Consider the following 15,193-nt stretch of genomic DNA (forward strand, 5'->3'; position numbering starts at 1 on the left):
CCTACCGTCTCTCCCCACCCCATCAAAATAATCCTGGGTGTTAATGCCTTGCTCATCCAAGTGCAAGGAACCATTAGGTTCCCCTTTATGGCCTGACTACATCTGCTGACTATATGGAGCAGAGGCAAGAGTGTCTTCCATGCTTTGGCTATTTCCTCGCCAGCAGAGATGAGCAAACAGTAAATAGGCTACAGAGGGGCATAGACAGAGGCTAAGCTTATTCCTCCACCCTTCCATGCTCCCGCCCACCCCCCACTAACCAGAGGAGAAAGTGAAGTACTTTAAGGCCTTGTCTACACACTGTTTTTAATAGTGGTTTATTTACTACAGGTCAGGATGCAGTTTTTATACCAAAGTAGTTAAAGCAATTGTTGAGGTGCTGCTAACAACAAGCAAATATCAAGGTGCTAACACAGAGATGCCCCTCAGAATGCAGTCACAGAAAGTTTAGTAAGTTTTGTTGTGCGAATCACAGATATGGACTCTGAATGAAAAAAATGTTTATAAGGAAGAAATGAGAATGTAAAAGAATCATCCTGTTTCCCACAACATTCCCTTCCCCCCCTTTCCACTAGATTAAGGGTAACATTGAAATCACATACTCATGCAAGTGAAATAAAAAACAAGTAATTGTTAATGGTAAGGTGAGGAGCTGTGAAAAGGATGTTTTAAATGGTTTGTAATCATGTATAGTAAATGAATACAGTTGAGGTCCACCTTGCTGCCCTAAGGGTGTGCCTACACAACAGCCTTATTTTGAAATAAGCTATTCTGTAAGAGCTCATAGAATGAAGTTTACCAATTTTGAAATAAGGCAACAGCTATTTCAGAATCATTTCAAATAGCAGTTGCGTTGCATAGCAGCTAGGATAGATATTTTGAAGTAACTTTTCTGTTTAGACCTACTTTGTGTGGTTTTGCCAATTATTTTCAACCAAGTTGCTAATGTGCTTAAAACATTAATGCTGAAAGAGCAGAGGTAACAGGTGTCAGAAGATGTGAAAGATACACAAATAATAAAATCAGAGGTAACTGTGTTAGTCTGTATCATCAAAAATGACAGAAAGTCCTGTGGCACCTTATAGACGAACAGATATTTTGGAGCCTAAGCTTTCGTGGACAAAGACCCACTTCGTCAGATGACTTAAGTCTGATGAAGCGGGTCTTTACCGACGAAAGCTTAGGCTCCCAAATACCTGTTCGTCTATAAGGTGCCACAGGACTTCTTGTTTTTGAACAAACAATAAATAAACCCCCCTAGAAATGGCAAAGCCATCAGGAAGAAACACACAAGCTGCATAATGGAAATTTGCATGTTATCACCTCAGCCCTTCAGATTTTCAGTAACCTACTGCTAACTGGGTAAAGATTAAGTAACCTGTGATGCAGAAATGTATCACAGATCTTAGTGAGCGTGGATCCAGTGGAGAAACACTGGGACAGAAATTGAAGAATAGATTAGAGAAGGTGAGAACTATCATGGAAGATGGAAAAATTTCCAGGAGCCTCTGAATGTGGGAATTTGGGTCCTTTTACCAGTTTTATCTTCCCTTAGTATTTGTCTGGCATAAATGTATGGCCAGACGCTGTAAGTGACAAGAGTTATGTCAAATTATACAAATACAGTTAACAACTGATTAAACCTAAATTGGGTGGGATTTGAGACTGTTTCTCAGTTTGTACTTCCCACCACTTTAAAAAGAGTTATGTTGGTATAAAGCAGCCATACAGCTGTATAGCAGCTTCCCCTTCCCTAGCTATAGCAGCACAAGGCACCATCCTACCACAGAGTTGCATCTACCTTAAGTAGGTTGAACTACTTTAAATATACCAGTGCAATTTGTTTGTAGAAAAGGTGTAATCCGAGAGGGTAGCTGTGTTCGTCTGTAAAATCACAAACCAGCCATCCCGGGGCACCTTAGAGACGAACAAATTTATTCAGTCATGAGCTTTTGTGGGTCAGACCCACTTCTTCTGAGGAAAAATGTGTTCCTCTCTAAGGTGCCACAGGACTGCTTGTTATTTGTGAAAGTCAAATCTGGTAGATTTTAAAGCTGTCCTGGAGAAAGGGTATTGCCAGGGAATACAATGACTCAACGTCACTTCACTTGACCCCTGGTTTGCTCCTGGGGCAGTGTAGCCATGTAGTGCACTTTACTGAGGGCAAATTGTTACAGTCCAGCTTTTAACCAGTTCTCCCAAAGCCCAGCCCTTAAGTATCATAGGCCATGCCAAGTTCACACTACACAAGTCAACATTCCAAGCGCAGATCAGCTTTAAATACTGAGTTCAGATGTGGAGTGGGATTTTCTCAAAAGTTCAGCGAGTGTCTGACTCAGAAGTCGTGGCCTGACTCATTCTAGAGAAGTTTGGTCCAGATCCAACTTTGGGTCTCCGAGCATCAGAGATGGGTCTAGATACCAAGTGTTCGCCAAAAGTCTGGAGCAGAGGCTAGTAGCTATTTCTAGCTCCATCTTGCAAAGCTACACATATTCTTGAGAGAATGGATAAGCCAGGGCAGAGGCCAAGTCCCACTGCTGCAGCTCTGAAATGTCGTCAGCCATTTCTATGGGTTTGATGCAAATATTTGCCGGTCTTTCAATCAAAAACAAATATTTACTCTTCTAATTGTAGCAGTACTTGGGCACACACACTCATCTTCAAACATGGAGCATCTTCCTAAGGAAATACATGCTCATAGACTGACTGGTAATGACCGTGCAGGGGAAAATGTTTTCTTTCCACCAATAAAGACGTTTCTTTTAGCTTTCCTAACCTTGTGCCAGCTGAGTAAAAATAAAGTTTTGCTGTTGGTTTATCCCTTCCTACCCACAAGCAATTTACTGGGTTGTTATAATCACTCATCATCTATATTGCCTTGCATTTTCTATTGACTGTGCTGACCTCTGATACATACCTGTTTTACCACTTGCTCACTCCAGTCACTCAGTCTTTCTAATAAAAAGTGTAAAATAAATTAGCTTTTGCATCCACTAATTTAACTCTTATTTTAAGTGTTTATGCTTTTTGGAGGTCTCTGTGAGCTGCAAGGACATCTCTGGTTAGAGAGCAGGATGCTTGAATGTCAGGCACTGACTCCACTTCTCCCATTGGTGCTGTCAGTATTACCATAAATAAAGGACTCTCCACACAGGAGAAGAAAGCACAGTTCAGAGTCCAGTACTAGCAAAGAGTTGTCTACAAATTTACAAGACTGGGGAAGGAAAAAAAAATAAAAAAATCAGTAAGACTTGAAAGAACAACAGGAAGAAAGACTAAGAAAATAATCAAACATGTAAATACTGTATTGAAACACCCAAAATCATGCTGAAGCCTGAGCATTCTGTTTGGCCCTTCTGAAAAATAAAAAAAAAAACAAACTAGGTTTCTCTTGTCCTACTGTGATCTGCTACCTAGAGAACTAAAGGCATAAAAGGTTAGATCCTCAGCTCAAGGAAATCAGCACCGCTCTGTCAACCGCAAGGGAGCTATGTTGATTTATACCAGTGAAGGGTCTGGCCCTCTTTGGTGCCTCAACAGCTAAGCCTAGAATGTGACCCACTCTTCACTCTGGGAGTGGGACACAGTTTCAACCAGCAGTTCATTGCTCAGTCAGTGTTCAATGGAAGCCTTATTTTTCCTTTTGTTTTCTCGAAACTGTCTTAATCTTCAGCCAGCATTATTCACTTTGAACCCTGCTACTCACCACTTCCCTGCTGTGGGGCCACCATCGCAGCTCCTGCCTCTGCTTGTGTATTACTGTTAATACCAGGCTTCATGGAGGCCGGCCTTTCAGACGGCCAAGCCATAGGCCAGCCAAGGGTTTGGCTTGCTGCTAGGAAACCAAATGCTAGCCAAGAGCTGGGAGCTGCCAGGGCTGGTAACTACCAAGACCTTAATTGCTGTTTGTGCTTTGGAAAGATGTTTAATTATTCTCTAATTTCAATTCCCATGACCTTCTTGGATTGGTCGTCTTTGTGGTAACTTTTAATGCCCACTGTAAGTTCCCAGATGCTCAAGGATTGCATCTGTCAGACCAGCGGCCACATTGCTCTCAGCCAGCCAAGAGCTAGGAATATTCTTAGTGGCTCAGCATAGCCTCAAGCTCATACTTCTCCTTTACAGACAGCGGCCAGAGCCACAGAGCCACGTTAAGTTTACATCAGGCCTGAGCATAGACTGTTGTCCAACCTACCTCACATGAGACAACACGTGGTCTTATGGACAAGGTTTCTGACCACAGCTCTGTAGCTTTTACAACCTGCTCTCTTATGTTTTATGATTGGCAAGTGTATTTACAATAGTCTGGAAGGGGCTAGTCAAAGCGGGTTAGTGTTTGGGAAAGGAGAGTTGTGTCTGTTCATTGAACAGTTCGCTCACCACATGCAAGAAGTTCCTCACAGGTATACAAAGAAAGGTGGCTCAGTGGTCTGAGTGCTAACTTACACCTTGGTAGCCCTAGGGTCAAATTCCGGCTCTTGCTGCATGTCTGTACAACTCTTGGTCTCTCTATGCCACATTTTTTCCTTCCACAAAATGGGAGTAACAGCACTTTCCTTCCTCATGGCGATGTTGTGAGAGTTAATATAGTAAAAAAGATTGTGAAGCAGTGAGATGCTGTGGTAAATGGGGCAGCTGTGTTCAATGGCAGCCAGGCATCTAAACCAGGCAAAAAAGACTGCTGTATTAACAGTAGGAGGCTGAAAGATGGATGAGGTAACATGCAGAGAAAGAATATCATGTAATTGTTGCTCATTTTTGAGGATTTTTTAATTAATTGAAAATGCTGCCACCAAACAAATGGGGCAGGGGTTAGAGGAGTTTTTGGGATGGGTGTGAGGTTAGGGTGAATAGTGCTCATTTATTGGCCAAAATAAGGAGCAAAATATTATGATCACCTTTTACATGAATAGACCCATAATTAATGTATTTGGAAACTTTTACACAATAATCAAAAATATTTGGGATTAACAGCATCAAGGTACAAATGTTAAATCAGTTATGTCAGTAGCTTTCCTTGGTTGCATTTTCTAAGCTCAAGGCTACGCGTATGTACAGGTAAGATAGTCTCTGCAGCTAGCAGCTGAAATGAAGGCCCCGGTTGCTGCAAAGACTTACACAGAGGACTGCCTTTTGTGATAGACAGCAGCTACAGTTACATTATTATCAATCTACAGGCAGAAGCCACTGTCGGAAAAGATTGTTGACAGAAGTTTCTTCGGGAAGAGTGTGACCACACACAAAAGCCAATTGGAAGAGTGATCCATTCTGTCGGCAGAGCAGCCAGACTGCCCGGCTGCTCTCTCAACAAAACAGGAACCCAGAAGCACAGCGGACAGGGTGCCCATTGTTCTGGGTACCCTGTCTGTCAAGAGAAGCCACACACACACCCCCGAGCATCCATGCGTTATGTCTCATGGCAGAGAGGCAGAAAGCTGCCAGCAAAAGTGCTGAGTTTTGTTGACAAACTTGACAAAACACATTGTGTGTGTGGATGTTCCACCAGTTTTGTCAACAAAGGCTTGGTTCTGGGGCTGGTGCTGCTCAACATCTTCATTAATCACCTGGATGAGGGACTGCATTACACCCTCAGCGAGTCTGTGGATGACACAAAGGGGAGAAGTAGATACGTTGGAGGGTACAGGCAGGGTCCAGAGTGACCTGGATAAATTGGAGGATTGGGCCAAAAGAAATCTGATGCGGTTCAACAAGAAGTGTAGAGTCCTGTTCCTGGGGCAGGAGAATCCCAAGCATTGTTATAGTCTGGGGACCAACTGGCTAAGCAGCAGCACAGTGGAAGGGGACCTAGGGGTTATGGTGGATGAAAGGCTGGATGAGGCAACAGTGTGGCCTTGTAGCCAAGAAGGCTAATGGCATATTAGGGTGCATTAGGACAAGCATTTTGAGCAGATCTACAGATGTGGTTGTTCCCCTCTATTCAGCACTGGTGAGGCCACATCTGGAATATTGTGTCCAGTTTTGGGCCCCCCAGTATAAAAAGGATGTGGATTTGCTGAAGCAGGTTCAGCAGAGGGCAACAAAAATGATTAAGGGGCGGAAGCACATGACCTATGAGAGGATGTCAAATAGCAGAACAAGGAGCAATGGTCTGAAGTTACAGGAGAAGTGTAGGTTGGATATTAGGAAAAACTACTTCACCAGAAGGGCAGTGAAGTACTGGAATGCGTTGCCTGGAGAAGTAGTGGATTCTCCATCCCTAGAGGTTTAAGTCCCGGCTTAACAAGGTCCTGGCTGGGATGACTTAGATGGAGTGGATCCTGCTTGAAGCAGAGGGCTGGGCTAGATGACCTCCTGAGGTCCCTTCCAGCCCTATGATTCGCTAGTGTAACCATAGCCTGAATGTTCAAAATTAAGCAGATCCTAAGCTAGCTCAGAGCCCAAGTCACTCAGCCCCCATTTAGTCTGTAGCAGAACCAGGAAATGTCTCCTCCAACTTGAGCCAAGGCCTTAACCAATCACCTGCCTTACCACAGCAATACAATTGTATTTGTAAAAGTGACTCCCAAAATAGTTCCAGGACACACACACAAGACCTAAAGCAAGAGAGCAAAGGGGAACATAGGGATTCTGCATGGTCATCTAACTTTCTATGGATATTGCTCTATCCATCTTCCAACATTAATATTTAGTGGGAAATTTTTAGAAGCACAAAAGGGCCATTGGGTGCCCAAGTAGCATTCAGTTTTAACAGGCAACAGGCATCTCTTTGCGGCTTTGAAAGCAGAGCAAATGGTGCACTCTCACCCTAATGCTGGAGACTGTGTGCAAATCTCAAATAGCACAGTACCTGGACACTTTATTTAAACCAAAAAAGACCTCCCCAGCCCCACTTCCCTACTTTCTTGTGAAAGAGATGCCACTGAAAGAACTTCACCCTTAGTGCAGCATGAGGAGCTTGTTCCTTCTCCTATGCAAGGCCCATGCCATTGGCTTGCAGACAGCAAAAGCAAGCCCCCCAATAACACACAAAGGCTACGTCTACACGTGCACCCAACATCGAAATAGTCTATTTCGATGAATAACGTCTACACGTCCTCCAGGGCCGGCAACGTCGATGTTCAACTTCGACGTTGCTCAGCCCAACATCGAAATAGGCGCAGCGAGGGAACGTCTACACGTCAAAGTAGCACACATCGAAATAAGGGTGCCAGGCACAGCTGCAGACAGGGTCACAGGGCGGACTCAACAGCCAGCCGCTCCCTTAAAGGGCCCCTCCCAGACACACTTGCACTAAACAGCACAAGATGCACAGAGCCAACAACGAGTTGCAGACCCTGTGCATGCAGCATGAATCCCCCGCTGCAGCAGCAGCAGCCAGAAGCCCTGGGCTAAGGGCTGCTGCCCACGGTGACCATAGAGCCCTGCAGGGGCTGGAGAGAGAGCGTCTCTCAACCCCCCAGCTGATGGCCGCCATGGAGGACACGGCAATTTCGACATTGCGGGACGCGGATCGTCTACACTGTCCCTACTTTGACGTTGAACGTCGAAGTAGGGCGCTATTCCTATCCGCTCACGGGGTTAGCGACTTCGACGTCTCGCCGCCTAACGTCGAAGTTAACTTCGAAATAGCGCCCGACGCGTGTAGACGTGACGGGCGCTATTTCGAAGTTAGTGCCGCTACTTCGAAGTAGCGTGCACGTGTAGACGCAGCTAAAGAGAACATTGGGGCTTGGTGAGAAAGCCAGTAATTGCAACAATGTAGATAATACAGGTCGTGCCTCCCTCGTCCAGCACCCAGGGCATCTGAGTGATCTCAGATGAGGGGATTTGCCGGATGAGGAGAAGTCAAAGGTCAAGCCAGTTGCCTGGAAGGGGACCACTTCCCACTCCTGCAGGGCTCCCCCCACCATCCAGCATGGGTCCCTGCAGCTGCACGTCTGTTAGCAGGGCTCCACGCCCCAGCCAGCTCCCAGCCACAGGGCTTGTAGGGTCCCTGCTCTACCACCCAGCTGGCTCCCAGCCATGGAGTTGCTGAGGTTTCCTGGGGGCTCTCTGGTCTAGAAACATCCATTGTCCTGCCATCTGATTACCAGATGACAGAGTTTGAACCTGTACAACGTTCTAATAAAATAACAAAGTTACTGCTTTGTAGCCTGATGCACAGAACGGTTAGCGAAAAGAATCCTGCTGGCTTCAAGAGACTTTGGATCAAGTCTGTAGTCCTCATCATTGGCTAGAAAGGAAAAAGACGAGAAAAACTAAGCGGATTCAGAGTGCTAGGACTAAAACCACTCAGAGCTGGACAGGAAGATTCCCCGCCCACACACACTTTTGAGGGACCAGTGAATCAGAAATTGCATACTGGTACAGATTTCAGTCACTGGAGTCTCCTAAGATGATAAACCGTGAAATAGCCTCTTGCCCAGCCACTGAATTTCCTGAATGTTTCAAAGACAGCATATTAAGAACTATGATACACATGCTTTACACAGCCAGTTTAGCTATATTCTAGCAAGAGATTTAAAACAAGAGGGATATGCATCAGTTCATCTTGTTTAATAGTGCACAATTTAGACAGTTACACCTGGCACTGCCAGTTGTCTTTATAAAGACTCTGTAGTCAGTTACAAATGTTGTTGCTTAATCCTTGGTACGTTGAAGCATAGGTGCTCCATCTTATTTATTTGTAAAGCATTTTATCCTTTTCTTTTTCTGACCCTCAGGGATTTTTTCATTGCATATGGATTTATTCTAGTCTCTCCAGGTTGTGGGATGTACCTTTGAATAGCTTAAGCTGATTAACTGCCACTTTTTTTTTTCCAATAATCCAAACTTATCTCCAGATGGGCTCTATATGTTCACAATGTGATGGAGATCAAACCGTCTGGGATATTGGTTCCCAACCTTTTCACTACTGTGGACTCCAGTCACACCCCCATCCATCACCCAAACTATTCACAGACCCCGATCAAAGCCATTTCTATTGTCTATGATCATTTTTGTTTACATTTTTCATGGACCTTCTTCAATACCCTTGCTGACCCCAGGGGTCCACAACCTCAGGTTGGGAACCACTGATCTCTGACATGGTTATGTTTGGATACTGTATGTGACAGATGCACAAAATGGTTTTCTACTCTATTTTAAACAAAAGGAATAAGCAAAGTTATATGTTTCGACTTTGCCAATTTTTTAGAACATATATACAGGTTACAGGTTTTTTCCACAGAGACATTTGTTTTCACTTCCTTAACGTGCATTATTAGTTTCCCCTGAACGGATACACTACTTAACTGCTAGGTCTGGTGCTCACAAGTTCTAGGAGAAGACATCTTACTCTTCCCTCTACCCAAGTATTTTGGTTTACTAGCATTTACCCAAGCTTTTTAGAGTTAATCTGTGAGAGCAATTTAATGTTGTTAAACATTTTAAAGCACAATCTTTAATATTATTTTTCAAAAACAAAAGGAAAATCGAGAAGAAAAATCACGTTTAAATACAAGTTTATCTAGGTTATCCTCAAAATGCTGTGCCATTGGTTTATGCTTTTGAGACAGAAACTTGTTGAAATGTGCCTGTTTAGGTTACAAAAGTTTAAACCTAGCCAGACATGTAGAATCATACATTTTATAACCAAAATATTTACGATAAAAACTATAACAGAGTTAATGGGACAGACAGGTTTAACTGATAGTTACCTTGTTCATGTAATGTTTGCTTTAATATTGAGGCATTTTCTCCATGGCCTGAAAAACCTGTTTGCAGCTGAATTACTCATTCTGGCAGAAATATATGTACATATTTTTCTAACTGACACCTTTTTGAGTTTTGCAGAAAATGTGAGTTGGTGTTATGAAGTGCAACCATGTAATCAAGATAGTGTGGTACTATGAATGTTTTTTTTCCTCATATCTATATATAAATCAATTATGCCCACAATTTATTTTTGCAGCAAAGTTAAAATAGCCATGTGACCCCAAAAAACCACAGTGTATGGACGGTATACACCACATATAGGACTCATTAAGATTTTAAGATGAAGATACTGGATTTTTATATTTAAATACACAAGATGAAGCATTAGTAAATTAAAGTTACTATGCAAATGTGTGTTGCAAAATAAAAAGTTAAACAAAATAATTATATAAAGTAGTTGAAGTACAAAGAAAAGCCAGTGTTTTATATATGATGCTAATGTTTAGTTTCTAAAAATGCAAGAGTTTAAGAAGCAAAAGCAGAGTTAGCATTGTGTTCTCAACAACCATATCGTCCTGATCTGTTGAATTCCTGAAAGGTTAGAACAATGTATTGGACTTATTTTTATCTTCAGCATTTGATCATTTCTCTCTTTTTTCCAGTTTGTCTTTTTACAAGAAATGTTTCCATAATAATTATGTTAAAACAACGGAAGGAAGGAAGGCAGGAAAAAGTGAATAAGAAGGTATATAAATTAACTTAGCAAGGACATTTCAAGAGGTACAGGTTGCAGCAGGAAGTTTAGCAAATTGAACTTAGGCTATGTCTACACTAGCACTCTCCCCCCTTTCAAAAGGGGGATGCCAATAAGGATCTGCAATGAATATGCAGCACCTTATTAGCATAATGGCAGCCACAGACGGTCTATCAGCAAAACAGCCAACTGGAAGCACAATAGACAGGGCTGCACCGTGTCCGGAAGCCCTGTCTGTCAACAGAGGCCCGCCCAGAACGTTCAGACTGGCTTTTTATAGACAGAGGCTTTCTTCCTGGTGGTGAGCAGGGTACAGCTGTCAGAACACAGCTTGTTTGTTGACAACTTACTGTTGACAGAACACCCTTGGGAATCGTGACACTTCATGGGTTTTGTCGACAAAACCTTCTATTCTAGTCATAGCCTTTAACCAAGCACGTAGAGAGGAGCAGGAGGAATTAAAGGACCAGGATTTGCAGACAGGTAGTGATGCCCATTCCCCCAAAGCCAGGATAAAACCCAAAAGTCCTGGCTGCCACCCCCACTGCTCTACTCCAGTCACCCCACTCCTCCTCCTAAAGGAGGAGGAGAAATTCAGAAGAATTTGAAAAGATTTTAAACTGATCCCCAATTATAGTTCAGTTTAAAATGTATCAGCTGCTTATTTATTGGCTGTTCAGCAGCAAGGCGTCCTGACACTTCACTGGCCCTCAGGAGTGCCACCCCCAACACACACGGTAAATCATCACAGTCATACTACCGAACTGTAGTGAACTGAACTGACCTTCAAATCCCCTGCCCCCTTTTTTTATTTTTTATTTATCGAGAAACCTCAGCCACTTTATAAAAGTGGGCAAAACTCATCCAAGACCAGAAGCTGGTCACCTCTGCAATAATATTTGTTTGCCGTGTAATGGGGGTGGCTGCCCCACACTAAGGCTATTTTTAGAATGTATTTTTTTTTGCCAGAAACAATTTATGCAGTTTTGAAATTCCTTATTCCAAACTTGGTGCCGTCCAAATGGCACCAAAGTTCAGAATAAACAGTTATTCCAAGGCTTCCGTTACCCCTAGCAGAACTGGAATACCATGCTCATAGCAGCAGCACTATTTTGAGTGTGGGGAAAAGCACCCGCAAGCTAAAAAAGAGAAAAGGGTTTAAAGAGCAGCCCTAAGCAGGCAGCCTATTAGAATGGGGCTGAGAAGTATGGCCGATCATGGCCAAGGGGGTTCATATAAAATGAGCTGCAGAGCAGAGCAGAATTCAGTAGCTGACTGAAGCTTCAGAGGGAAAGACCAGGAGCCTAGCAGGGTGAAAGGATGCCAGCACTTGGGACAAAGCAGTGCTGCAAGCTGGGATCAGGGAAGCTAGGGAGAGCTGCTGGTTGGCTGCTAGGGCCTGCAGGCTGAAGCCCTTAGCACAGGGCAGAAGACAGTGATGGAGCCACATAGGGAGCAGCCTCCAGACAATGGACTACAGTTACCATGGAAGGCGCGCTGGGCAAGGATTGCAGATCCTCCCTTCAGGGGTGGAACACAGTATGGCATAGCCAGAGAGCAGTGCATCCTCTTCAGCCACACAGGTCTTGGGAGAGGCACAGGTCCTGGAACAAAAGCGATGAGCAGAGCTAATCCCCAGATGGCCAGCAGGAGGTGCTGCAATGTCCTGTTGGACTCCATTCCATGTGGATACAAGAGAGAAGTTGTGCCTATTTGTGAAACACATGCAAAAATGACCCATGTGTCTTGCTTACTGAGAGCTGTTTGAAAATTAACCTACAGGGAGAACAGCAAAGGATTTTGGCTGGGGTGATGTTAAAAATATACTGTATCAAACCTAAAGATTAACATTCCTTCTGAAGCTATACATATACTTGACAGAAACAGAGCTTTGGTATATATATATACGAAAATATGACTGCTTGGATCCCCTCCAAAGCAAAGGAAGATCATTTATGATTTTGTTTCCAGACCTGAATGTCAACCAACAGACAAATCAGTCTATTTGGTGCATGCTGAAATGTGACTTTGACTACACATCATGAACAGAAAACTTTGCTTTGCCAGTCAGTTATGGAGGACCAAAGGTGGAGAGAAAATACAGCGACAAACACCAACTCACCAGTATGAGAGGGGGAAAAAAACCCTTACATGTGCTAATGGGCCACTCTCTCCACACTCCTGTGTTGTGTGGAATTCTGGAAAGGCTTAACTGATTGTGACTGATCCAAAAAGCAGAAGTTGTCACGACCAGCTTCAACAGCGTGAATTCAAAACAAGGTCAGACAAAGAGATGCTTGCTTTTGGCTCCCTGAGCTAACTACTCCTTTTAACAGAGAGGGTTTTTTTTTTAAGTTTGCCTTTTTAAATTGCTCAAGTGCTTATTGCTATGCAATATTCTTTTACAAGGCTACTGACTGAAACAGACACCCACCCATACAGAGTCTGTTAAAGACTGTTACAACAAGCAGAGTGACTAAAGATGATGGCCTTATGCCAGACATCACAGAGCAAAGTTGTGAAATCTGGCTCAATCCTGGGAATCCATCAAAACAAAAAAGCAGTCAAGTAGCACTTTAAAGACTAACAAAATAATTCATTAGGTGAGTTTTTGTGGGACAGACCCACTTTTTCAGACCATAGCCATCAGTCTGTTCTGGTATGGCTATGATCTGAAGTGTGTCTGTCCCACGAAAGCTCACCACCTAAAAAATTATTTTGTTAGTCTTTAAAGTGCTACTTGACTAGTTTTTTGCTTTGATAATATATAGACTAGCATGCCTTTCTTTCTGTTACTGGGAATCCATGAATCTCTGGAATGGCCCCAGCAGTGTACCCAAAGTAGAGTCGAGGAAGGGAGAGAGACCTTAGCATGCAGCTGGAAAGTTTGTGAATGCAATAGAGTGGGCCGTTTTTGCTCATCATAGTGAGATGGCCAAAGAGCACAAAATGCTGCTTTTGGAGATGAGGAGTGGCTGACAAGAAGCCAAATCTTTGCAAGACTCTGACATTTCACTCAAAGTCAAGCCGCTTTTAAGATCAGGTGATATCAGCAATGCTTTTCTTTGATAAATAGTCATTTTACATTAAGGAAACATTTACAGTAGGTTATGAAGGATTGATCGACATTTTAATAAGTCATTCTTCAACGGGTGAATGGGTTGCTAATGATGACTGACATCTACTGAATGTGTACTTGTAACATAAAAGTAATTTAGGGCATGATCTTCAGAAGCGCTTAAGTGCTCAGAAGCCTTTGTCACTTACGAACATGGACTGAGATGCTTATGCATTTTTAAAAATTCTACCCATAGCACTTGCTATAAGCTTTTTATAAATAATCCACCTACCCACACAAAAATAAAATGTTACCTGAAAAAGGGTGACATTGATTTAGGTTTCTAAATATGGTTGAATGCTGATGCAATCAAAATGAGATTACTTTACAATCCAAAGTGTCCTATTAGCTGACATGAGGCTGCTTGTGGAGTAAGGTACGATTCAGTCATCTCCCTGTGTTATTCCAGAATGACTCACCTATTCTGGATTAAACTAAAAAGGAACACAACACTTACACCAGGCTAAAAACATCCACACACATATTTAATCAACAATGGCTATGATGCTTTGCATTCACACCCTACCATAATCTGAATTAAATTCCAAGTGTAGACAAGACCTGAGTGTAAGAGATCAGAATCTTGCACTGGAAACATTTAGTGGATTTGCAATAGTGGATATTGTGAAGCCTGCACTAACAAGTATTCACAGATCAGCAATCTGTTAGAGATCACTTTGTGGTAACTTGAAGGTTTGCAGTATAGTTTTGTTTGACCTTGAGTGAAAGGCCCTCTGGTAGACAACCATCGTTTGTTGGCTTAAGCAAAAAACAAGAGGTCAGGTTTTACTGTATGTATTGGAATGTCTGCTTTAAGACTTTAAAAAAATCTACAAAAACCATGATGATGTTTTTAATGATGTTCTAAGAAACATTGGTTGGTTGGTGTGATGTTTTGCTACAGTAAAATGATGAACAGGGCCAATATTTTCAAACTTGGATGCCTAAAATTAGGTACTTAAAACCATGCTTAGGATGTGGTTCCCAGAATTTGTCAGCGGACTGGAGGTTTGCCACTGAATTCAGTAAAAGCACTAAGAACTCTACAATGTTACTGATATTTACCATTAAAGTTTATTTGACCCTTCTAAAGATTTGGGGGCTTTTTCCCCCTTCATCAAGCACTAGGAAAAGGAACTTGCTTAAGTAATTAAAACATTTTGAAATAGTTTTATTCTTTTTGAAAATAATTGGGCCAAATTCTGTGCTCGGTTTATATGTGTAAATCCACGATTAACTTCCTTGTTAAATCTAGAGTATCTTCAGAAGAATTACTCTGCATTTACCCTAGCCTATGAGAGCAGGATCAGGCCTACCCTGGTTACAGAGATGAGTTTTAAAATGCAGAGAAAGGATGTTCTGTTACTATAAGGCATATAACATCTTGCCCTGCCCACATTCTTAACCCCTCAAATTAGAATAATAGAATCCTAGGGCTAGTAGGGTTCCCTGATGTAAGTAAGGTTTACTCTTGTGTTTGTGAAGGAGATAGCTAGAATGTCCTGAAACACATTCTCACTCTAAAGGGTGAGTCTACACTAGGAACTAACTTTCACATTAACTTCGAAGTTGGGCACTAGATCAAAGTAGCCAACCAAGTCTACACACATTTCTCCCTTACTTCAAAGTTAGCTTCAAAGTAGGGAGCCCAGCTTCGAAGCCCT

The sequence above is a fragment of the Carettochelys insculpta genome, chromosome 3, assembly GCF_033958435.1.
Source record: "Carettochelys insculpta isolate YL-2023 chromosome 3, ASM3395843v1, whole genome shotgun sequence".
In the NCBI taxonomy this organism is placed as follows: domain Eukaryota; kingdom Metazoa; phylum Chordata; order Testudines; family Carettochelyidae; genus Carettochelys; species Carettochelys insculpta.